Raw genomic sequence first — 22,562 nt, 5'->3', positions numbered from 1 at the left:
CCCGTGCCTGAGATTCAGAGTGTATTATACGAGAATGAAATGTTATCATTCGATGAATACCAAAAGGTAATACATACATACAAAATTTGGTACTGTATTGCGAAAAGTAGGTGAAAAGAGATTCATGTTTTAAAGATTTGTAATAATTTTGCAAATTCGTCATGTTAGAAATAAGGTAACAAAAACAACTACAAATTCTACTCTATTCTTTTTATAACATTTCAATTCACGATAATATTAAAATTAAAATGATATATAACAATAATATGAAAATATTAAGTACTAGAAGTTGAAGAAAGATTCACAAAAATTATACTTTAAAAAGTTTAGTAATTTTCATTGTCATTATCATACAAAAATGGTTTAATTTCCTCTTACTTGAAGTAATATTTTTAATAATACAAAATTATTATCTGATTATTATCAATGTATTGTGTGTATGTATCAATATATTAATGTATTGTGATGTATTACAAAATTGGTAATTGTACAAAAAAGGCGTATCTCACTTATATAATGTTGTTGGAATGTGTTGTCAAAATTAATATTCTGAGCAAATTTGTCCTATATTGGCAAATTTATATACACAAAGAACTTTGATTAAATTTTGTTTCCATTGCACTTCTTTCTGGTGTATAGGTGATCGCATTTTTATATAGCCCAACATAAACTCAACTTATTGACGCTAATTACTTTTAATATAAATAAAAAAAATTAAATGGGTGGATTACATTAATATCTTTACTAATATTCCTATTGTATATTATCATAGCAAATAAATGAATTTTCTATATAGACAAAGTTGCTTATCCCAACAATAAAGTAATAACATTGAAGGTAAATAGCTGATTTTCCACGAGTTGTGCTATGAAGTTCAACTACTGATAACTCGTTTACAGTTCAGTACAGTTTCAGATTTTCCCAGCACCTTTGAATAACGAAAATTCATCAACTGATGGATTTGCTTCCTATGCGATTACGTGAAAGGTCAAGCGGATATTTTTGTCCTGTTGCATACAGATAACGTTTGAATAGAGAATCCAATAACCACTCGATATTTAAATATTGCAAAGCTGGTTCATTTTTACTAACAATTTCGAGCCATCGTATTCGACTACAGTCAAAATAATCTCTCTTATTATGTCATTCCATAGGTACATAAATTTAAAACGTTAAAAAATGAAGTTTGCAATATTTATTATTGTTTATTAATACTTATATATACATATACATTATTCATCGCAGACCTAGCATTTGACAACCATAACACTGGAAGTAATTATATTCTTACTAGAGATGGAAGAAAATAATTTTACAAAAATTTACAAAAATTTCAAGATATTTTGTTACACCTCAAATACACGTAATAAATGCAATAAAAGCAGCCAGGAGAAGAATAATAAAAATGACACCATAGACAAAACATATTTTAAACGAATAAGGCAAATGTATGTAATAGAAACCATAATAAATATAATCCTGCATGCAATAATTGCAAAAAGTACATACATTGAAGATGTCCTGTGTAAGATTTTACTATTTTTCATAATTGAATTATCACAAACACACACATTATTATTATAATTATAATACATGTCTTTTATAAGATTATATATATAATACGTTTTTGAAATTTCTTAAACTTTAACATTGATTATATCTAATTTACGTAAAATTAATAATATATTGTTTATGTTAATGTATTGTACGTGTTTTACTTTTTTGATAATTTTTAAACTTCGTTTTTGAAAAATTATATATCTATCTTAATTATATATATATATATATATATATATATATATATATATATATATTTATATTATATATCTATCTTAAAATCCTCTATTTTGTAAAACTTTTTACTCCTTATAGCATTTTGTGATTTAACGAGATAAATAAAAAACTATCAGTATTAAGGAATAAGTCTAAAGAATTGAAAGAATGACTTAAAGAAGTATAATTTTTTAGTTTATATAATTTCCTAACTGTCTATAATCAGCTATTATCATAATAAAAAACGGAATTTCTATTTCGATACATTGACATCGATATAATATTTCGGTAGATATTACCTTTTAAATTCAAAGTGTAAAATAGACGACATTACTTGTTGTTTCAAACATTTCTAAACAATTCTTAGCTAACATTCAGAAAGAATATTCATTCAGTCAGATGAAGAAAGAGAATTATTATGCTCAAGATCAGTGGTCTTATCCTTTCATGTGCAAATTCCATGGGTTTAACAATCGCTACGTCTGTTTGTGTTCGAGTATTCATATTCAATTGGCAACTATATATTCCAGTCGCGAGATACATTCGCACTTGGTGATCTTAACTCCCTTAAAGCCAAAATTATGCGCATCCTTAATTCTCAGCCAGAAAAATGCGAATGAAGAGAACGTGCTATGGAATCTGCAACAACTTACGTGGATGTACCAAGGAAACTTTAACCATAAATATTGATCGTTCCTCGTTTTCGTTCATCTTCCTTTTAAGCCTTGTACTAAATCAGCCCTCCACGCGAGTTTAATGTTAGTTATCTTTAATGCTGCGTAAATGTTGCGCAAATATTTTGAGAGAACTGAATTAGAAATCATATTATTCACGTCAAAAGTGCAGATATGAGTGATTTCTGCTTTGAACATGAAATATATTCGAAGATTTTTAGAGAAGTGGACAATATGATATGTAAGAGATTGTTGTTTGAATATAACTGACTTTTTATGAACTGTTGGATAGTTAATAATAATTTATAATATTAAATAACATATAATAATAATAATAATATATAATAAATATAATACGGAAAAATATAATATGAATAATGAAAATCGAGAAAATCATAGACTAAATGAAATTATGTTACTACCACTACTTACATATGTATAGTGGAATTATCAAATTGATGATTATGTGTTATTCGTATATTATTAATATGCTTGTAAAAATCTAATAATAATAATAATATATAATAATATATAATAATATATAATAAATATAATACGGAAAAATATAATATGAATAATGAAAATCGAGAAAATCATAGACTAAATGAAATTATGTTACTACCACTACTTACATATGTATAGTGGAATTATCAAACTGATGATTATGTGTTATTCGTATATTATTAAAATGCTTGTAAAAATCTAATAATAATAATAATATATAATAATATATAATAATATATAATAAATATAATACGGAAAAATATAATATGAATAATGAAAATCGAGAAAATCATAGACTAAATGAAATTATGTTACTACCACTACTTACATATATATAGTGGAATTATCAAACTGATGATTATGTGTTATTCGTATATTATTAATATGCTTGTAAAAATTTAATGAACGATTATTAACTCATTTCGCTAATACCTTAAATAAGTACAGTACGTGACAGCAAAGATACAAAAGATGTAGAGGCAATTTTTTAAATTCCTTGATTTATCACGAATCCATTTGCAATGATTAATGTAAAATGCGTCTTCGTACGAAAGATATAAGCAAAAAATACATACGAGAAAAGATAAAAATAAAAGAATGAAAAATGCAAAAGTACTGTAAGCGTCTGAGAAATTGATTATACTAATACGACAGAATTATTAAAACTCGTAAACTATTTATAATTTTCATCATTAAATGTCCGCTCTACGTCTCACGATGTAGTCGCTGCTTATTCAAACTTACTGTAACAACATTCTGGTACATTTATCGCTATTTTTACGTCCTCGTTATCTAAAATACTTGAAAGTTTTAATAATTCCGAAAATCCTACATCCTTTTCTATAATAGCATTCAGTTAGTAGCATGAATTGTTCCTCTAATTTCTTCATAACACATTCACGAAAATTCATACTGTTAAAAGTTAGAAAAGTTAGGTTGGTATGATCGCTAGTTACTACAAGCTAAGTTGGTACGACTTCTAACGACGCTCTTTTGTCTTAGAAGTCGACCACGTGTTAATTGACCAAGTGGATTCTGTGAGTTAAGACGTGTTGTACGAGGCGAAGAAATATATTGGAGAAAATCGAATCTGTGTGAATCGATTAATTATCAACCCCAAACCCACATCAAATAACATATACATGATGCTTTTTTATGTCTCTCCTTACTGCTTGCATATTTGAATCATAATATAGTAATCATCTAAATAATTTTTCCATAGTATTGATTTCGTCAGACAATTCCTCTATATATCATTATTCAAAGCTCCCCAAGGAATATTAACAGCAAACGTTGTTCGTGTTAAGTCCGCATAAAATTTATTTTTTCTTGAGCCCGTCGTTTCGTGCCCTGAATTTTCCGTTCCGCCTGGCTTAGTTGCTTCTTCGATTGCTTTCTTACGTGTGGCAGTATTTATATGTTGTACTAATAGCCATTTCTTTTCACATTTCAAATTTTTATTATAAAGGCTACAAGTGCTTTCGTCGTCACTTTCGTTAATGACAAATATGGAATCATTTTCGACTCAATTTAACCTTAATGTATCTAATTTCTTCGAACTTTGACATTTTTACAAACTTGAGAAACGCTTAAATATACCGATGTACTATTTCACGCACATCACATTACAATAATCAACCTGAACTATTCGAATTCCAAACACAAACTGACACATCCAATGCTCAATTAGCAATTCAAGATAACAAAAACATGATTTGATATGATCTGCAATTAGCTTTGGTTAGTTACACATTACCAATAGCGATACTACATAGTTATAAGAGTTTACTGGCAGAGATGAAATTAATTTAAAATATACATACTTCACATAAACACGACATGTGCATATGCACAGTAAATAACATGATGGTATCTGATGGCAAGTAATATATTCTCGCATGTGTTGCAAAGCATATTCATTATGCGAAAAGAGTGAAACAAAAAATATATTTTTAGACTTCTCTAATCACGAAACCTGTCCAGACTCCATTGCTTTACCTGCTAGCTAAAAAAATATACATTTGCATAACCTCTGCTGTCTAATCATCAGATAATTCAAATAGTAGAATCTTGTTTACCTGAATTAATTATAATATATGCTCTATGGATAATCGAATACTGTTTGTTTTTGCATAAGAAAAAATCGTTTATTTTGAATTATTTTACAAATATTAACATTAAGTAATCAAAATTAATTATTATAAAATATACTGATGTTCCGATGATCGAATTCTCATTCTGTCAATAGAGGTTTTAACAAACGACCTTTTACTGCATTATGGATAGAAATAATAAGAGAAATGTAAAAATTCTCAATAACTGTTACAGTTTTCAAACTTTTCATCGGTATTGTGCATAACATATTATAATATTAACAAAAACATTATATACATTTGTATTATTATTACATATATAATATACTATATATATAATGTTTTTATTAATATTATGATGTTACAATATATATTATAAAACACAGTTTTGAATAATTCAGGCATGAAAATTCCACGTAAAAAACAAAAATCTAATTATTGTTTAATATCGGTATAAAAGATGGTAGAATAGTGATAGTAAACTACTTACAGAATATGGATCCCTACTTTATAATGCAGCAGCCACCACAAGCCGATTTTCTAAAGATTTAGTTATCTATACGTAGTAGTATTGGCAAAAGGAAACGACTTTTCTTATCAAACATGCACGTAGTTCACTTAATATTTTCTTTTCAGCTGTTTCCGAAATTTCACAGTTTTACGTACCATGTCTTGTATCGAGTGTTGAGAAACGTTAAGTTGGTATGATCGCTAGTTCCTACTAGCTAAGTTGGTACGACTCCTAACGACGCTCTTTTGTCTTAGGAGTCGACCACGTGTTAACTATCTAAGTGTATCCGGTGTGCTCAGACGTTTTGTACGAGGTGGTAAAATATAGAAAATAAAATTTAATCTGAGTGAATCCATTAAATATCAACCCCAAATCTATATTTAATAACATCGAGTAACTTAGAAATAATGTAGAAACCCTACTTTTTCAAATTTCAAACAAATAAGACGCATTCTTCCGAGAATTCTGATATACTACCAACTATTACTATTGCTACCAATCGTTGGTAACCCTACTCTTAACACAATACATTCCATTTGATAATTTCTATTTAAACAATGTTTTTGATTTTAATTTCATTTTAACTTGCCCTTTCATTAATTGGATATTCTTTTGTTACGGCATTATGTATTACTATTTTTCATATAAGTAACATATTGAAATCATCAGTAAATGAAATCATTTACGTGTTTAATTAAATTATTATAAAACTGTTTAACCATACGTATAATATTATGGAATATTTATACTGATATAAATGTATATATACAGTGTACACAATAATATTGATAATTATAGAGAAAAATAACTAGAAAGAAGTTTAATCGAACTAGTATCAGTGTTATATTAATATTGTTTTATATTGTTAAGCAAATGAATAAACTTTGAGTATCACTTAATAGATATATTGTTAAACCTTAATGATTTATTCGAAATAGTATTCTATCTTAGTATCATAACATACAACCAATTATATTGTAACAGTGTACTATCTTTTGTGTTATGTGCAACACAACAACTTGTGGGCTGTCATATAAAGTATCTTAGATACTTGCTTATTTTTGATAAAATGTAACTTATTTACAAATTATGAATACATAAAATTGTATTGGTTTTATTCTTTATCATTTTATACACATTGTATACTTATACAGATAATAATAGAAAATTATGGTACGATAAATTTGAATTTGAAAAATTAATACGCAATAATAAAATTATAACCTGCAAATGTCGAAAGTTACGAAACAGCTTTGTTGCGTAAGAAATTCTTTATTCAAGGTTTTAATAAAGTTCTCGAAGTTCCTTAACAAAATTGTTGGTAATTGTTCAGAGTCATAGCCTCGTTACCGATTTCAAATATTTTTAAATTTGTTGTCGGGGGCAAGATTCCGAACAACTTTTCTCTATACATATCACCGCCGCTTGGCCTTATTTTCGAGAGAGTCTCAAGAAACTGCCGATACCACTACAGTGAATTCTGCCTATAATTGTGCGTCCGTGACAGTCTATACATTAGTTGTTGACCGCCTTACGGTTCACGGCGCTGGCCGGATAAAATGACACCTAACCTACTCCTACATAAACTATAAACAAAAGATAAGAATTCCATTTAGGTTAGGCGTTATTTTATCCAGCCGCCGTGCCGAGAGGTGGCCGGAAACTAAACTAACGCGTACCATGCCACATCACGACGAACACACCGGCAGAATTCATTGTAGTGGTATCGGCAGTTTCTTGCGAATGTTTCGAAAACTAAGGCTAAGCAGCGATGATATGTATAGAAAAAAGTTGATCGAAATCGTGCCCTCGACAGCAAATTAAAAAATAATTGAAATCAGTGATGAAGCTAGAATTCCGAAAAATTACTAAATTGTTTAGTTCCTAATTTCTAACTCTTATGCCACATATCAGATAACAATGATCTTTTAAAATTAATAAGGTTAGCTGTAGCTGTAATATGAAGCGACATTATATCGGTACGTAATATCAAGCAAAATCTAAAATTGATAGTTACATACATCAACAAGTCAAGAACTTTATCGTAATTTAATACCATAAAACTTTCCGATAGTATTAGGTCGCCCGAAAAGTTTCTTTCGTTTTATAAGGAAATAATGGACCCACAATATTTTCCGTTTTATATTATTTTATCGAATTACGTATGATCCATTTTGTTCTACAAAATAAAGATCACAACGTTTGATAGATTAGGTTTCATGTTTGTATAAAGATGCATTCTTATAAAAGACGGGTCTGTAAAAGAAAGACACTTTTCGGACAACCTAATAATTATAACTAGTTAATACAGGTGTAGTATGTATTGTTTATATGTTGAACTACTACGCTTGGAAAAAATTTAGATCTGGAACATACTTAGATATTTTGGCGAAATTCATGTGAAAAATCAGTATCGAGACACTTATGACAGGTAGTGTACGTAAAGAGCCATAGTAAGTATACATATAGATATTACGAGACAGGGTGAAATATAATACTCTTACCTTCAGGCCTGAAACTTCCTCGATGGCCTTCTCACAATTAAAGTGGTTCTCAAAGTATTTCTCGAACTATAAATATAGATATAATTATTTATAAATTAAATCTATAAATACCATGTATATACAGGGTGGTTGGTAACTGGTGGTACAAGCGGAAAGAGGGTGATTCTACGCGAAAAAGGAAGTCGAAAATATAGAATAAAAATATTTTTTTTTATTTAAAAAAATTTTTTTTTAATTTTTCCATCGAGACAACGATCTACAGTGAGATCCGTTATAACGTATCGCACGCGTACCGAGCGAAAATTCAAAGTCGATTTTCTCGAAAACAAGGCCTCAAACGAAAAATTTTTATTCTATATTTTCGACTTCTTTTTTCGCGTAGAATCACACATAAACGTTGCTATGCTCTGTTGTGTATACGAATGTATTCATACTGTGTGATGTTTTACATATGAAATTATTCAAAAATTCTGGATCTTTACATTCGACCCTTTTCGGAAGTTTATTATAATATTCGGAAGTTTATTCGATGAAGGATTGCCCCAAGTTAAATTAATACAATTTTCAGCAAGAAATAAAATTAAAAAGAGAGTTATGCAAAGACTAGACTGGACGTTATATTGGAGAAGATCAGAGACTCGCGTAATTTTTGGAAGATACTTGAAAACATTACTGAATGCGACAATAAAAAGAGGACAGTATGACTCAGGGTGATGGATATTAGCCGGCTATCATATATCCTTATAAGCTCTTAAGGATATAAGCAAATAAATCGCGCCGAGGAGTATATCTATAGACAAATTATATTTATATCATAATCTTCGATGTATAATCTAAATGTCTCACAATTGCAAGGGACACCAGCCAAGCACAACACACGTCGATTTCGATGAAACTTTGCAGATTCATAGTGCAGCTAAAAATATTCGGCATTTATTTATCTTTATCGGTAACTGTTTACGTTTAGAAGGCAAAAACAGCACTTTAACGTAGGATCGAAAATATGTTTTCCAGAATATGGATCCGTCTGAAGGAACAAAAACGTGAGAATTTTCGTAATTTATGGCGCTCACTTTCGTAGTCAAGAGCCCATTTTAGAGACGGGATGTTAGCACATACAATTAGAACGATTCCTTTTGCCAATTACAACAGTACTTTTAATTTTTCAAGTATATTGTGTTCTTAATAGCCGAACGTATCATAACTGCTCGTACCTAATTAAATTCGAAATCTCACGTTCGTCCAAGTATCGCTCATCCTCTTCCCGTCAAGAGTCTCCCGCGTTTTGGACATACAGAGTATGTGAGCAGTGAATGACGGCCAGCGAGCCGACCATACTGATTAGCCATCTTCTTGCGCTCAGTGAAAATTAATCAGCACGTATATTTTCAGGATTTCCATTTTTGAATCTTACCGAACGCCCCGTTGATTCTAGCACGGTCAGTCTTGTACGAGCATTGGAATCGTTAACAGCTTCTCCACCAGTCGTGGGATAAGAATCGTTTTAATTTCTTAGCATTCGGAAAGAACAGTCTCGTTCGAATTTACGATTCCCTTCAAACAGTCGCGAAGTAAAGTATCATGCGAGCCCGCCAGCTGCAGACACTATCTTCAAGCATTCGTAGAGCAAAGTATCGTTTAATCACTTGACACGATCAGTATTCAGTCCTGGGCGAATTTTACATTTCGAATCGGAGTTAATCCTCAGGAGTCGGAAAGTGAAGCATCTTTTAATTGTTCGTTACGATCACTCGTAAATCTCATCTTAGCAGTTGGAGGGAGTTGGAAATCATCTCATCGTTCGAAGAAGGACAACCCTTAGTGTCATTCATAGTTCATCACTCATTCAACCATTACTCTTCCCCGTGAATCAGTTACTTCAGGTTAATTCCTCTGTTAACAAGTGCAGAGCAGTGTCATCGACATCCGACACATATATACGCGTGTATATTTTGTGGTTCTTCGAAAAGGAGAAGCCCAAGGAGATGCAGAAAATCTGGTACATCGCAAGAGCAATCGAAGAACAGTCAGTGACACTAAGGACGAAGAAGGTGACTATCTCGAACGAATAAGGAAGGCAAGCGAGTTCAGGTCAAGGTAAGCTCGTTTCGATTACCGATCCTAAATTAATCACTGCTCAGTGATGAGGAATTTTGTCACCCATTTCGTTCGTAATATACGTAAATATTTTTCCGTTCGAAAATGTCTTTGCCCGTAAATAACAGTGTCGATGAAAGTATACGTGAACCTAAAAATAAGTAACTCACATTCAAAGCGCAATTAACGTCGTTCGATAAATACATCGAAACATTTGTCGATAGCAATAATGGACGCACCAAGATTCGTATACGCATCGAGAGTTTACGAAAATAGTTTGAAGTCTTCAAAAATATTCAAGACAAGCTCAGACTCGCCGAAGACATCGATGAGATGGGACAGTGGAATAACTTGGAACATCTTTGGCGACGCCATCACGACCGCCGTCACCATGTTGCTAAAGCTGGAACGACCTTCCTTCATTTCAATTAATCGCTCCAATAACCTTTCACCCACCACAGTCGCATCCGCCGCGAGTATTCCTGCGACCATACGTGTACATCTGCCAAAGTTCGATGGCAAACTTGAAAATTGATTGCATTCAGGTATTCGTCCTTGAACATGATCCATTCATATCCGGATTTGAGTAATACCCAAAAGCTTAACTACCTTCATCTGTCTCTATCTGGAAGAGCGGAATCGCCAATAGAGTCCTTCACAATTAGCAAGGATAACTATACAGCAGCAAGGGAACAGCTGTTTGACGCATACGACAATGAACGCGTGATTGTTCTTCGCCACGCCACGTTATTAATCGACATGCTGGAAATGATTGACGACTCATCGGCGTCGAACCACGACTTCGTAAACCACATGCAGGCGCCGATTTTATCTCTGCGTTCATTGGGATGAATCGGGGTCACCCGGAACAATCTATTGGTCAGTTGTGATTACTTGTTCATGGACACAAAGATGCCTCAGCTCGATGAGGTATTCAACTACCTTTGGAGCACTTTGATTCAACAGCCGTGAACCGATTAACCGATCTGCAATCGCGCGTATTCACATATTTCCGCGAATATGTCGAAAAACCGTGGATCAGCTGGGAACAACGCAAGAAGACGAACATCGCGGACTCCTTCGTCCGCTCAAAGAAGCAAGAAATGCACGCGGATATTGCCGTCACCATCGCGGACCATGAAGTGCGCTTACTGCATGGTCGTCACGACAACCCAGACGCAGGACAAATTGTCCTGGAATATTTGTAAAGAAAGACATCACGAAGCCTTTCCATATCGAAGATTCCTCGAAGGCTCATCGAACAGCGACTGAAGACAATTCGAAAGGCTCATCTAAATCATATCGCGACGCGACGCGAATAGACGGGGATTGAATAACCGAATCAATTTGCACGGTTTGGCATAATTTTCATTACTGTTGAAGTGGTCACCACTTATAAGAAAACTCTACATCTGGTCTTTTTAGTTTTCTCAAGCACTGAAGCCATCGACAGCGCGTAGACAAAAGACTGCGACGAAGTCAGACCATAAACAGTAGACAGGCGACGTTGGCTTCGAGGTTTTCAGTTATTGGGTAACACAGCTAGCGTGCGGATCTGGACCAGCTCAAATTGTATTCTTATTTATAATTACACTTCTATTTAAATGTATTTTCTGCCTTACAATCTATCCACGAGTTTTCTCTGTTTACACATCGAATAACCTCAACAATTACAAACAGATTTTACTCACAGAGATCACTCAAGAGCATCAGAGCTCTTCATCAGAATTTTGCGACGCAGCGCTTCTCGCATCGCTGTCCACCACCGTTGGAAAAATTATCATCCAACGCTTTTACAATATCCACCTCTCAACAGACTCGACAATCGTCCCGGACTGGATCAACGAGGAACCACGCGCGTCGAAGACGTTCGTAGTCAACCGTGTAGCAGACGTCCAGACGAAGATAGGTGTTTCAAGATGGCAACACACCAGATCCCAAGATAATCCGGCGGATTTGTTGTCAAAAAGATTAATATGCAGTCAATTTCTTGTTTGTCACACTGGCGCCATGGACTAGGATGACCATAGAAAGCTGAAGAAAAGTAGTCGAAATCGAAATTCGTGATATCACCGTAACTCAAACAGCTTACATGCCTTAGAATCGCGGTTTCATACGACGGGTTACCCGCACGCTACTTGTTTATCGATAAACTTCGGCGAATCATTGTGTATTGTCTGCGCTTCCATCCGAAACATCGTACCCGGGGTCCTCTAACTGTACGAGAGATCCAGGAGAAAAACGTTCTGAGGCTGCAAATCGTTCGTTCTTGGGTATTTGGAAAAGAAATGCGCGCATTGGCGACTGGAGAGGAACTGCATGTGGAAAGCAAACTTCTGCCGTTTCATATATTCCTTGATGACAGGGGAATATTGCGTGTTGGACGAAGGTTATGACACTTGAACCTTCCGTATGTCCAAAGCCGTCCCATTCTTATGGCGAAAGGTCTTCGTGTCATTCGACCTTGTCATTCAAGATGTGTACATTGGCGCACACTATCTCTTTACAACATTCGTATAACAGTCTATTGACAACAAGAGCACCACGCGCAAAACCATTCATCAATGCGTCCACCGAGTACGTCATGGGACAGCTGCTTACTATCAGCATGATGGAAGGTCGGTCCTTCGTAAACCGCGGAGTCGACTACCGCGGCTCTTTCTTTTTTAAGGAAGGCCGACATCGCATTCGAATACGCATAAAGGTCTACGTTACCTTTTTCATCTGTCTGGCCACGAAGGTTGTTCACCTCGGGGCAGTAAGCGATCTGCCCACTGACGCATTCATCGCCAAGCTAGAACGATTCGTCGTGAGATATGTGGGTAACATTCGCTCGAATAACGGGACGAATTTCGATGGTACCAATGCTGAGTTGTTGGCCCTTTGCCGGAAAGACAATTAAGATTTAGAGATTCTTCAAGGAAGCGTCACGTCACTTCGGTGGCCTATAGAAAGTAAACGCCAAGTCATTTAAACACCACGTAAAATTAGCACTTAGAATGATTTCTTTCAGCGATTGTAACAGTGCTTTTAATTTTCCATGTTTATTGTGTTCTGGTTGGCACTCACAGTTAGAACGATTCCTTTTAACAACTGTAGCAGTACTTTTCATTTTTCAATTACATTGTATTCTTAACACCCGAATGTATCATAAAGGCGGTTACTTGCGAAGCATAATTTAGCTACTCCGACCATGGACCACTCGAAAGGAATTCGATCTTTCTCTAATTAAATTCGAAACCTCATGCTCGGCCAGATGTCGCTCACCCTCTTCCAGACGATGATCTCCCGCGTTTCAGACGCACGGAAGTGCAGTGGTTGAATGACAGCGAGCGAGTATGCTGATTGGCTATTTTCTTGCGTTCAGTAAAAATCAATTAGCACACATATTTTCGGATCTACCGTTCTTGCCTTGACATGGTTGAGTTTAGCACAATTTCTTCATTAGTCCTGGAATAAGAATCATTTAGTCTCTCAGCATTCGAAAACAACAGTCTCGTCTGAGTTTTCGACTCGTCAGCATCTGCAAGTATTCGTGGAGTAGAGTATCGTTTACTTGTCATCGACATTAGATACGCGCGCGTACAAATATGAAACTATTTGAGACAAAGGAATTATGTTAAGGGAAAAATTGTCTGTTGTTGAACGACGAATCTGGTTATGTAAATACAGTCTAACAAAATCCATTTGTTTGAATAGTATATGAAAAATTATAATTTCTTTGTTAATCTTTCTTGTAAATATTTATCAATTTCCATGAAAATTTGTTCGTGTAGTTTGCGTAGATCTAAACTCAAAATACTCAATCAAACAAAAACACTCAAAACGCATATCACGTTGACCGCCACGACACCCGTATTCGGGTGTCAGCAAAGTTTCTGGGCAGGCCACGTAACCCATGTTAGGGTGTCGCTTATTCGACTACTTGCGAAGGATCGTCGTAGGTATTTGAAAAGATATTCCATAATAATAAATTGTTAATTAACAATTAAGTGTAATAATAGTTGAATTGTTATAAAATAAAAATACGAAAATGGTTTATTAAAAAAATTATTTAGAATGTAAAACTTTAAAGCATTCTATACATAGCTGAGGTTGGTCGGCACAATTTGGACAATAAGTTGTTGTTTTCTTCAAATTCTTTCGTGCCTTTGTTCGGTCCATTCCACGTCTTTTATTCGCATAACATAGTTTGCATGCGCGTCTAATGCTTCTTCCGGAATCGTTTTTCCGAACGGCGATATTATGCCGACTCCGTCGAAGACAAGGATTTTTTGTATTTTCAGACAACCTTAATAATTTTGCAACTAATAATTGTCTAAATATTCTAATATTTGTATTTTTCTTGTTGCAATTTTGTAAACCGTCAAAGCGTTTACAACAGAAATTCCCAGAAAGAATCGAATGCCAAGTTTTCTGTACCATTTGATTCCTTTTCTAATTGTGGTGGCATAAGAAACCATTTGGTCGGAATAATCTATACCACACTTTCCTTCGTTATATTCAACAACAGCTAGTGGTTTTAATGTTGCGAACAAACGAAACGAAAGATCATTCTTGAGACCACCGCTTGAGCGATTTGCATTACTAAAATATCGATGGGAGCACCTAGCAGAGAACGCTCGGTACTGCTGTACGCGTGGCCTGACGGAGATTTCTTTGAAAACACGCGTGGCAGTCAACGTGTTATATCAAAATTTTGATTTCTTACAACTTTGCGAACAGTTATTCCTAAAGTTTGCTTGAACAAGGTGTTCCTCTATGGATAAATAAAATTTTAGGAGTTAATTTAGATGTCATCAGTGTAATAGGTAAAAATGTCTTTTATAGTAATAAAAAATGCTCACTCAGAAAAGGAATGTCTGTATCGTTAACTTTCATTAGAAACAATATGCAGAAACTTATAATATACAGGGTGGTTGGTAACTGGTGGTACTAGCGGAAAGGGGGCGATTCTACACGAAAAAAGAAGTCGAAAATATAGAATAAACATTTTTTTCTTTTTAATTTTCTTTTTTTTTTTTTTAATTTTTCCATCGAGACAACGATCTACAGTGAGAATCCGTTATAACGAGACGCGATAAAGTGCAGGCGTACCGAGCGAAAATTCAAAGTCGATTTTCTCGAAAACAAAGCCTCAAACGAAAAATTTTTATTCTATATTTTCGACTTGTTTTTTCGCGTAGAATCACCCCCTTTCCGCTTGTACCACCAGTTACCAACCACCCTGTATATTATAATATATATTATATTAATATAAAATCAAAAGTCTAAAATGAAATTAGGAAAAACTAATCTGTTTGGACCGTTTTCACGATATATTTGTCACGCTAAATTAGCTTCTATTTTTCTAATAATGATATAGGCATATATCAACAAACAAACTAGAGGAATAATAAAGATGAATGGCTAAAAAATATTTAGAAAAGATTGAAGATTATAATGAATCAGAAAAGTGTATCAAGCAAAATCACTATCTAATAATAAAACATCATTTTGTCCTTTCTGAATGTTATTGATATTATTATATGCAGAGTGATACTGAAGTTATCTCGTATATATGAAGTTTGGTTTACTTGTAAACTCGAGTATAGTAACTCGAGTTTAATCGAATTATGATTGAAAATTACTGATGCATTAACAATAGAAATGTAATCATTTTACTGAATTTATTCGTACTCTTTAAAGTTCTTGTTATTTGTAGACTGTGAATGTTTATGCAAATTCATATTTTTATTGGTGTAATTAAAAAGGTCAAATGTAAATACAAACTTGTTTCGTCTACTCGATATTATAACAAGTACTTTACTTTCTATATTTTGTGTATATCTTCGCATATTATGTGCAATCTGGAATTTTGTGTACATTTCAATTTTCTACAAATGCATAAACGTCCATAGTCTAGTGAATGTTTCGTCCAAGATCTGCTAGTGTGGACTATTCAGTAAGGTTCTCACCTAACAGACCTATACCTTAGACACAACGAGAGAAGGCAGAAAGTGAATCATAGTCTAGTTATTTGGGTTTATAAAAAGTAAGGGTCAAATTAGAGGATGTTATAACATATACATATAATATTTATTATGTTATGTACATATATAATTGTAATTTACATATGAATTGTAATTTTTTCTATAGTATAAAAATTGGCAATTCGTATTGTTTACAATAGTTTCATTATACATAGTTGGAAAACTTACGTGCATTTAAGATTTAATGTTATCCCAAATGTGTGACAGCGAGACGAGTTCCAAAGCAGAAGTTTACAAAGTTCCATAGCAACACCCGTTATGTTAAATATCAGTCAAATGCACGCAAACTCCATCAGTATCGATACAACTTACGCAAACTCATACCATAACTTCTACGAAAGTACAAGTTTAACGAAAAAACGAAAAAAAAAGGCAGCTCGGAGTTCCATCCATTTTCGTTCCATTCAGGAACTGCTGTCCATTGGAAACAAAATACGATCCATTCAGAAGACTGGCTTGTCACCGGTATTTGTGTTGCGTGCCAATCTTTTTATACGATAGATTGATTTCGTGGAGGTCGTCGTCGCCGACGTTAGCGACCGTTGACGCCAGTACCGCCTTACAACTGGCAACGGACCGATACACGCAATTCCATTCTGTCGTCGTTCACCTTCTACTTTTGGCAAGAACTTCGTGGTCCTTCGAACCTGATCTAGTACTACTAAAACCGTGTGATTCTGGTGTAATGGACACAAAAGATTGCTTCTCTACCGGGTTTTTATTTGGAGGTAACAAACTTTAATTAAGCACAATCGATTGGCTGTTAGCTGTACGAATTGTGCGAAAATAATGATTTATAATGGTTGAAATAATAAAATAGCGTAAAGTTTCTGAAAAAACGACTAGTTTAGCATAATCTGTACTTGAGCCCCTGAAAAAATGTTACCAACTTTATAAATTAATATGCATAGAAAAATTACGATTTTTCGTAAAATGGAATATCTGGTAACTGGTGATACAACCCAGCAAGGGATGCTTCTTCATGAAGAAATAAATCGAAAATGTTAGCATGACAAGTCAAAACTAAGGGTTAATACATATATAGGTTAGATGTAATACCAGTCCTCGCGATAGTGCTGCTGCTGCTGATGATGTAGATGTCGCTTATTAGCTACTGCTGCTTTCTTCTCATTTATGTGCCATGGAAGAAAAATCGGACTACGGGCGCCGGGATTCGAACCAGGGTTCCGAACGTTCGTAACGTAAAGCGCTAACCACTGCTATTAGTCAAGTGTTATCATGCTCTAACGAGAGACGACTAAATTTTACTAACGTATTTACAATAGTCTCCCGTTCCATTTCCGTGCTAATAAAATTTCAAAATATTTTATATAATACACGTAATACAGGTTGGTTGGTAACTGGTGGTACAAGCGGAAAGGGGGTGATTCTACGCGAAAAAAGAAGTCGAAAATATAGAATAAAAATTTTTCGTTTGAGGCTTTGTTCTCGAGAAAATCGACTTTGAATTTTCGCTCGGTACGCGTGCACCTTATCACGTCTCGTTATAACGGATCTCACTGTAGATCGTTGTCTCGATGGAAAAATTAAAAAAAAAAAAAATTAAAAAAATGTAAGAGTTAGGTTCTACAAGGCGTACTGTAAAAATCGCGATACATATACAGGGTGGTTGGTAATTGGTGGTACAAGCGGAAAGGGGGTGATTCTACGCCAAAAAGGAAGTCGAAAATATAGAATAAAAATTTTTTTTTAATTTTTTTTTTTAAATTTTTCCATCGAAACAACGATCTACAGTGAGATCCGGTATAACGTACCGCACGCGTACCGAGCGAAAATTCAAAGTCGATTTCCTCGAAAACAAAGCCTCAAACGAAAAATTTTTATTCTATATTTTCGACTTCTTTTTTCGCGTAAAATCACCCCCTTTCCGCTTGTACCACCAGTTACCAACCACTGTATATTTAATTGCATATATTTAATTGCAGTATTTAATCATTACATATATTCAGATTATTATATATATTTTTAAATTTGCTCCAAAAATTGCTGATATAATCGTGATAGTTTGCTACTATTACAGTGAAGTCTCAATGTGTCAATTTTGGCGAAATTTCAATTTCGTATAACATATATGATACACTTCCAGGACCACGAGTTTCAAACTGAAAGCTTAGATTTAGATTCAGAGTCTTAGGTCAGTAGTCACTAATTTCTTTAGAATTTCCATTTTTCTTCATGCGTAATGATCGACGACGTGTCATCTTGATATTTCCGAAAGATAATTAAAACACGATGTGCTGGTAGGTACTCGTTGTCGAAGTTTCGACATTAAAATGTCCTATTACCTTTCTGGAAAACTCCAAAAGTTTAAAATCCCCACCGTGGAAAATCGTGTCAAGAACGTATAATATAATGGTTGAGATACTCAAATACTATTGGCTGGAAGGTTAATACTTTCAGTACTAACTAATTAGCGTACATTCTGAAGAAACGAAAGAAAACTCAAATATTCTGAGTCCAATGTACGGAATATATAAAAAGTAAGCGTGGAAACCACCGTAACGTGATTTTATACCTTTGAATTAGTGAAGGTTCATAGAAGAATTTTTGTGCAAAATTTACCTTGAACATTTCTTTCAAAATCAACATTTTTTTTATTGCTATGTATTCTACTCATCACGATGAGTAAAAGTCTTGAAGGAATCGACCCCATCTGCCGGAAAAAAAGTTAAAATTTTAATAATTCTTAAACTGGCTTTATTAGCAATATGTTTACATTCTGCAGTAAAATACAGAGAAAATAGCACCTTCTGTTGCATGTAGATGTCCCAGATCCACCATTACGTGTTCCATGTCTTCCTTCCTCTCTTCCTTTTTTCTTCTTCTTTTTCTGTTTATTTAAACAGCTGCCAACTCACGTCTACATTTCCACTAGGTTTTTCCGTAAGTAATTTCACTTGGACCATAAATAATTTCTTCTCTCAAAGAAATAAATCTAAATTTCATGAATAGCGGGGCGACATGTCAGGAGCAGGTGGCATGTCAGAAATAGATCTGCATCCTGTCCTCGGTGATCCCAACTTTTCATCCGAAAATTGGCGAGCCGGTTACCTATGGTGAGGTGGAGCATCATCATGCATAAAATAGATGAGGCGACTGACGACTCTGTCGTAACATTTTCACGTAATTCGCTTAGAAGACGCGAGCCTAAAAATTGCAACTATGTTACAAATGTAGCAAAAAGATGAGGCCAATAATATGATTGCCAATAATTCTTGTCTATACGTTCATAAGGAATCGTCCTTGATCAAGTTCTTCAACCATTGCATATGAATTTCTGCAAGACCAAAACGTGGCATTTTGTCGACTGAGAATGTTACAATTTGAGAAATTTGGCTTTCACCCACAAATAACGCAAAAAGTATGGGTCGTGTTACAACTTATGTAGCATTCAATAGGAAAAGCTTCGTTGTTGGAATGTTTGAATTTTGTAAAGTTGTAACCATCTTCTCGAATTATTTGACATGTGATTGATTCTCACTTGACGAACTATTTTATGCAAGAGCAATAATTGATAACCACGATCAAAATCGATAACTAACCTGTTCTTCTTTACTCATAATTGTACTTACTTCATTAATTACTTTAATTACTTTTTTATTAATTACTTTATTAATTACTTTTAGCTTATAAATGTTCGATACAAATGATAGGATTTCTCAAAAAATATCATTTATATTATTAATTAATTAAATTATCTAACTTCCAATTTTAATTCAACTTTTTGTATAAATTTTCAAATATTATTCAAGCGTTATGAAAGAATATATCTCTTTTATTGAGGCAATTTCAATGAAGAGATTATGCTTGAAAAATAGAGATTTTGTAGTATATGATATACACATTGTTTCACCTAACTTGAATATCTCAGATATCTCATTTATTATCGATAATGGAAAAAAATGGTAATTTAATATGAATACATCTTAACATGATGTATGAAATTTTTCTCAAAGTCGTTTCCTTTCATTTCATTCCTTTCAGATTGCCATTATTTATCATATCACACACATCACATATCATTATTTTTATTATTATGCGTTATAGTTTGATATCTAAGAAAACCTTTGAGAACCGTACAGGAATCTTTATTTAACAGAATATTAAATCAAATACTACTAACAAGATACTTGCGCAATACCGAATTGTAAATTCAATAAATGTTTACCAAAAGAGCAATAATAATAATAATTTTTGTTTTATATTAAAGCATATCTGATCCAAATACGAGAGGAACAAAACTCTTGAACGAGACTTTTAAGCCATTAAATTTTACACTCTCAACGTTTCAATATTTCTGTATAAATTATAATATATAAATATTATAATTTATAAATTATTAATAAGTAAATTATTTTATAAATTATTAATATAATAAATAAATTATTATTAATATAAAAAATATAATTAAAATATTTATATTTGTCGGAGATGAAAGGAAAGCCGAAGCCATTCCTTGGAAATTTTGGGAACATCCTCTAGTACTCTAGCCTGGATTTTATCATAGCTGTAATTGTTCGAGATTTGTGATAGCGAGATTGGGTTCGAGGTGACAATTGGTCGCCGAACGTAGCCACGGTCACGGGATGTACGTTTTGCCTAACGGAGGTCTGGAGTGGTTGTATGGGTTTTCCGAGAAATGTGGTTGTGGCGGCATGCGGCCCCGGGAGCGGGCCTAACCACGTGTGATACAGTGGGTCATACATTGTATTACTAATCAAACTCCAGGCAGAAACTGCCTAACAACGGCGTTTGGAACTCTCTCGATGCTTCCAACGAGTCTGCCTAGCAACGACGTTTGAAACCTTCTCGATGCTTCCAAACGGGCATAGAAAAACAAATGCAATCGTACAGCGAGAAAAATCTCGACGAGGCTGGCATTCTTGCGACTGCTTTGGAGGGTGACACGTCGAGTTTTCAACCATCGTATTTCTGTGCTTAAGATCAGTCTACGCTTAGTAAAGAGTTATCCCGTTGGCCGTGGATTCGTTTGAACTCAAAAATATTGTTAATAGCGTTCATTAAACTTATTGTTCGTAAATCATACTATTCATTGAACTTACTATTCGTTAAACTTATTATTCATTAGACTTATTATTTGTTAGACTTATTATTCGTTCAACTTATTATCCACTAACTTATTATTTGTTAAGCTTATTATTCACTAGACTTATTATATGTTAATCTTTGTAGTAGACTTGTGTATACGTGTAAATATAATCTCGGTTGTGTAAAACAATGGTCAATTCACGTGAAGAGTTGTTACGCGCCCAAAATTCCAACCATAACCCGACATATTTATATAATGAAATATTTTAAAACTGTATAAATTATTAATATAATAAATAAGTTCCCCCAGTGCGGTTGATCACTGTGCCTATAATCCTTCAATTTCATCGTGCAAGAAGAATTTGCGTACAACGGTGTAACGTTTCTGCACTTAGCTGTCCCGCATAAACTGAGAGAAGAAAAAGAAAGAAAAGGGAGGAATACAGTAAAGAGAAAAAAAAAGTGGAGCGATAGAAAGAACAGACTCTTCTATAGAATGAGAGAAGTGGGGGGTACGAGTGTTTAAGGAACTCAGAAAACCGGAGGGATTATAATACCGAATGAAAAGACCCTTACAAATCTTTGTACGAGGGCTTGGATTTCCAACTAAAGCAGAAGCCGGTTTTTGCCTTGTGACGAACGTAATTAAACGTAAAGTAATGCACTTACACGTTGCACGTACACTCGAGATGCGGGGACGAGAGCAATTAGAACGGCAAGAAGGAGCGAAAATCGTGTCGCGTTGATGGCCAAAAAAAAGACGCTGCGTAATTACACATTTATTGTGAGTAACATTGGCAATGAGGATTGCAACGATATTAATAGCAACTTTAGTATTTACGTTTCATTAATATCGTGTTTATGAGGTTGTGCGTGCGTGTAAGATTTTAAATGTTACGTGATTCGATTTCAATCCTTAATTTGTTTGTCTGCGTTTTGGTTTCCATCAATTATCCATTTACTTATTAATCTATTATTTATTTCTCTGGTAGTTAATTGCAACATCTTACTCCTTTATGCATTATTCGATTCTAACTCCTTGTCCCTTATTGGAAAAGGAAATTTATTTGCAACTTTTTATTCGATATAATTATCTTCGATTCATTTGGAAATACATCATGTGCAATTGTAACTGGTCGTTTTACGTGAAACGTGTTTCTTTCTGACAAAACCGATTTTATTCTATCGTCCTACAGGCGGTAAAAAATGTGGCGGTGATTATAAAGGTTACTATAAATTAAAATGTAAGTAGGAGTCATTGGAGAAATCTATTCATCTGTTTTATTTGAATAATAGGACAATTA

The 22,562-nt window shown here is 33.8% G+C and overlaps 1 protein-coding gene and 1 long non-coding RNA gene across 3 annotated transcripts in view; both read left to right on the top strand.

Moving 5' to 3' along the window:
* The window catches only part of LOC138184093 (adenosine receptor A1), a 335,048-nt gene that overhangs the window by 211,721 nt on the left and 100,765 nt on the right, over positions 1–22,562 (top strand). The window lies entirely within an intron of this gene.
* LOC138179027 (uncharacterized) lies at positions 8,646–11,525 on the top strand. Its single transcript, XR_011172910.1, has 3 exons — positions 8,646–9,102; positions 9,452–10,156; positions 10,381–11,525. It is a non-coding gene; the product is annotated as an uncharacterized LOC138179027 (long non-coding RNA).

This window comes from Bombus flavifrons, chromosome 1 (genome assembly GCF_040668555.2).
Source record: "Bombus flavifrons isolate JBK064 chromosome 1, iyBomFlav1_principal, whole genome shotgun sequence".
Lineage (NCBI taxonomy): Eukaryota > Metazoa > Arthropoda > Insecta > Hymenoptera > Apidae > Bombus > Bombus flavifrons.
Note: the sequence above shows the minus strand (reverse complement) of the source record. Positions and strands in the feature narration are given on the sequence as shown.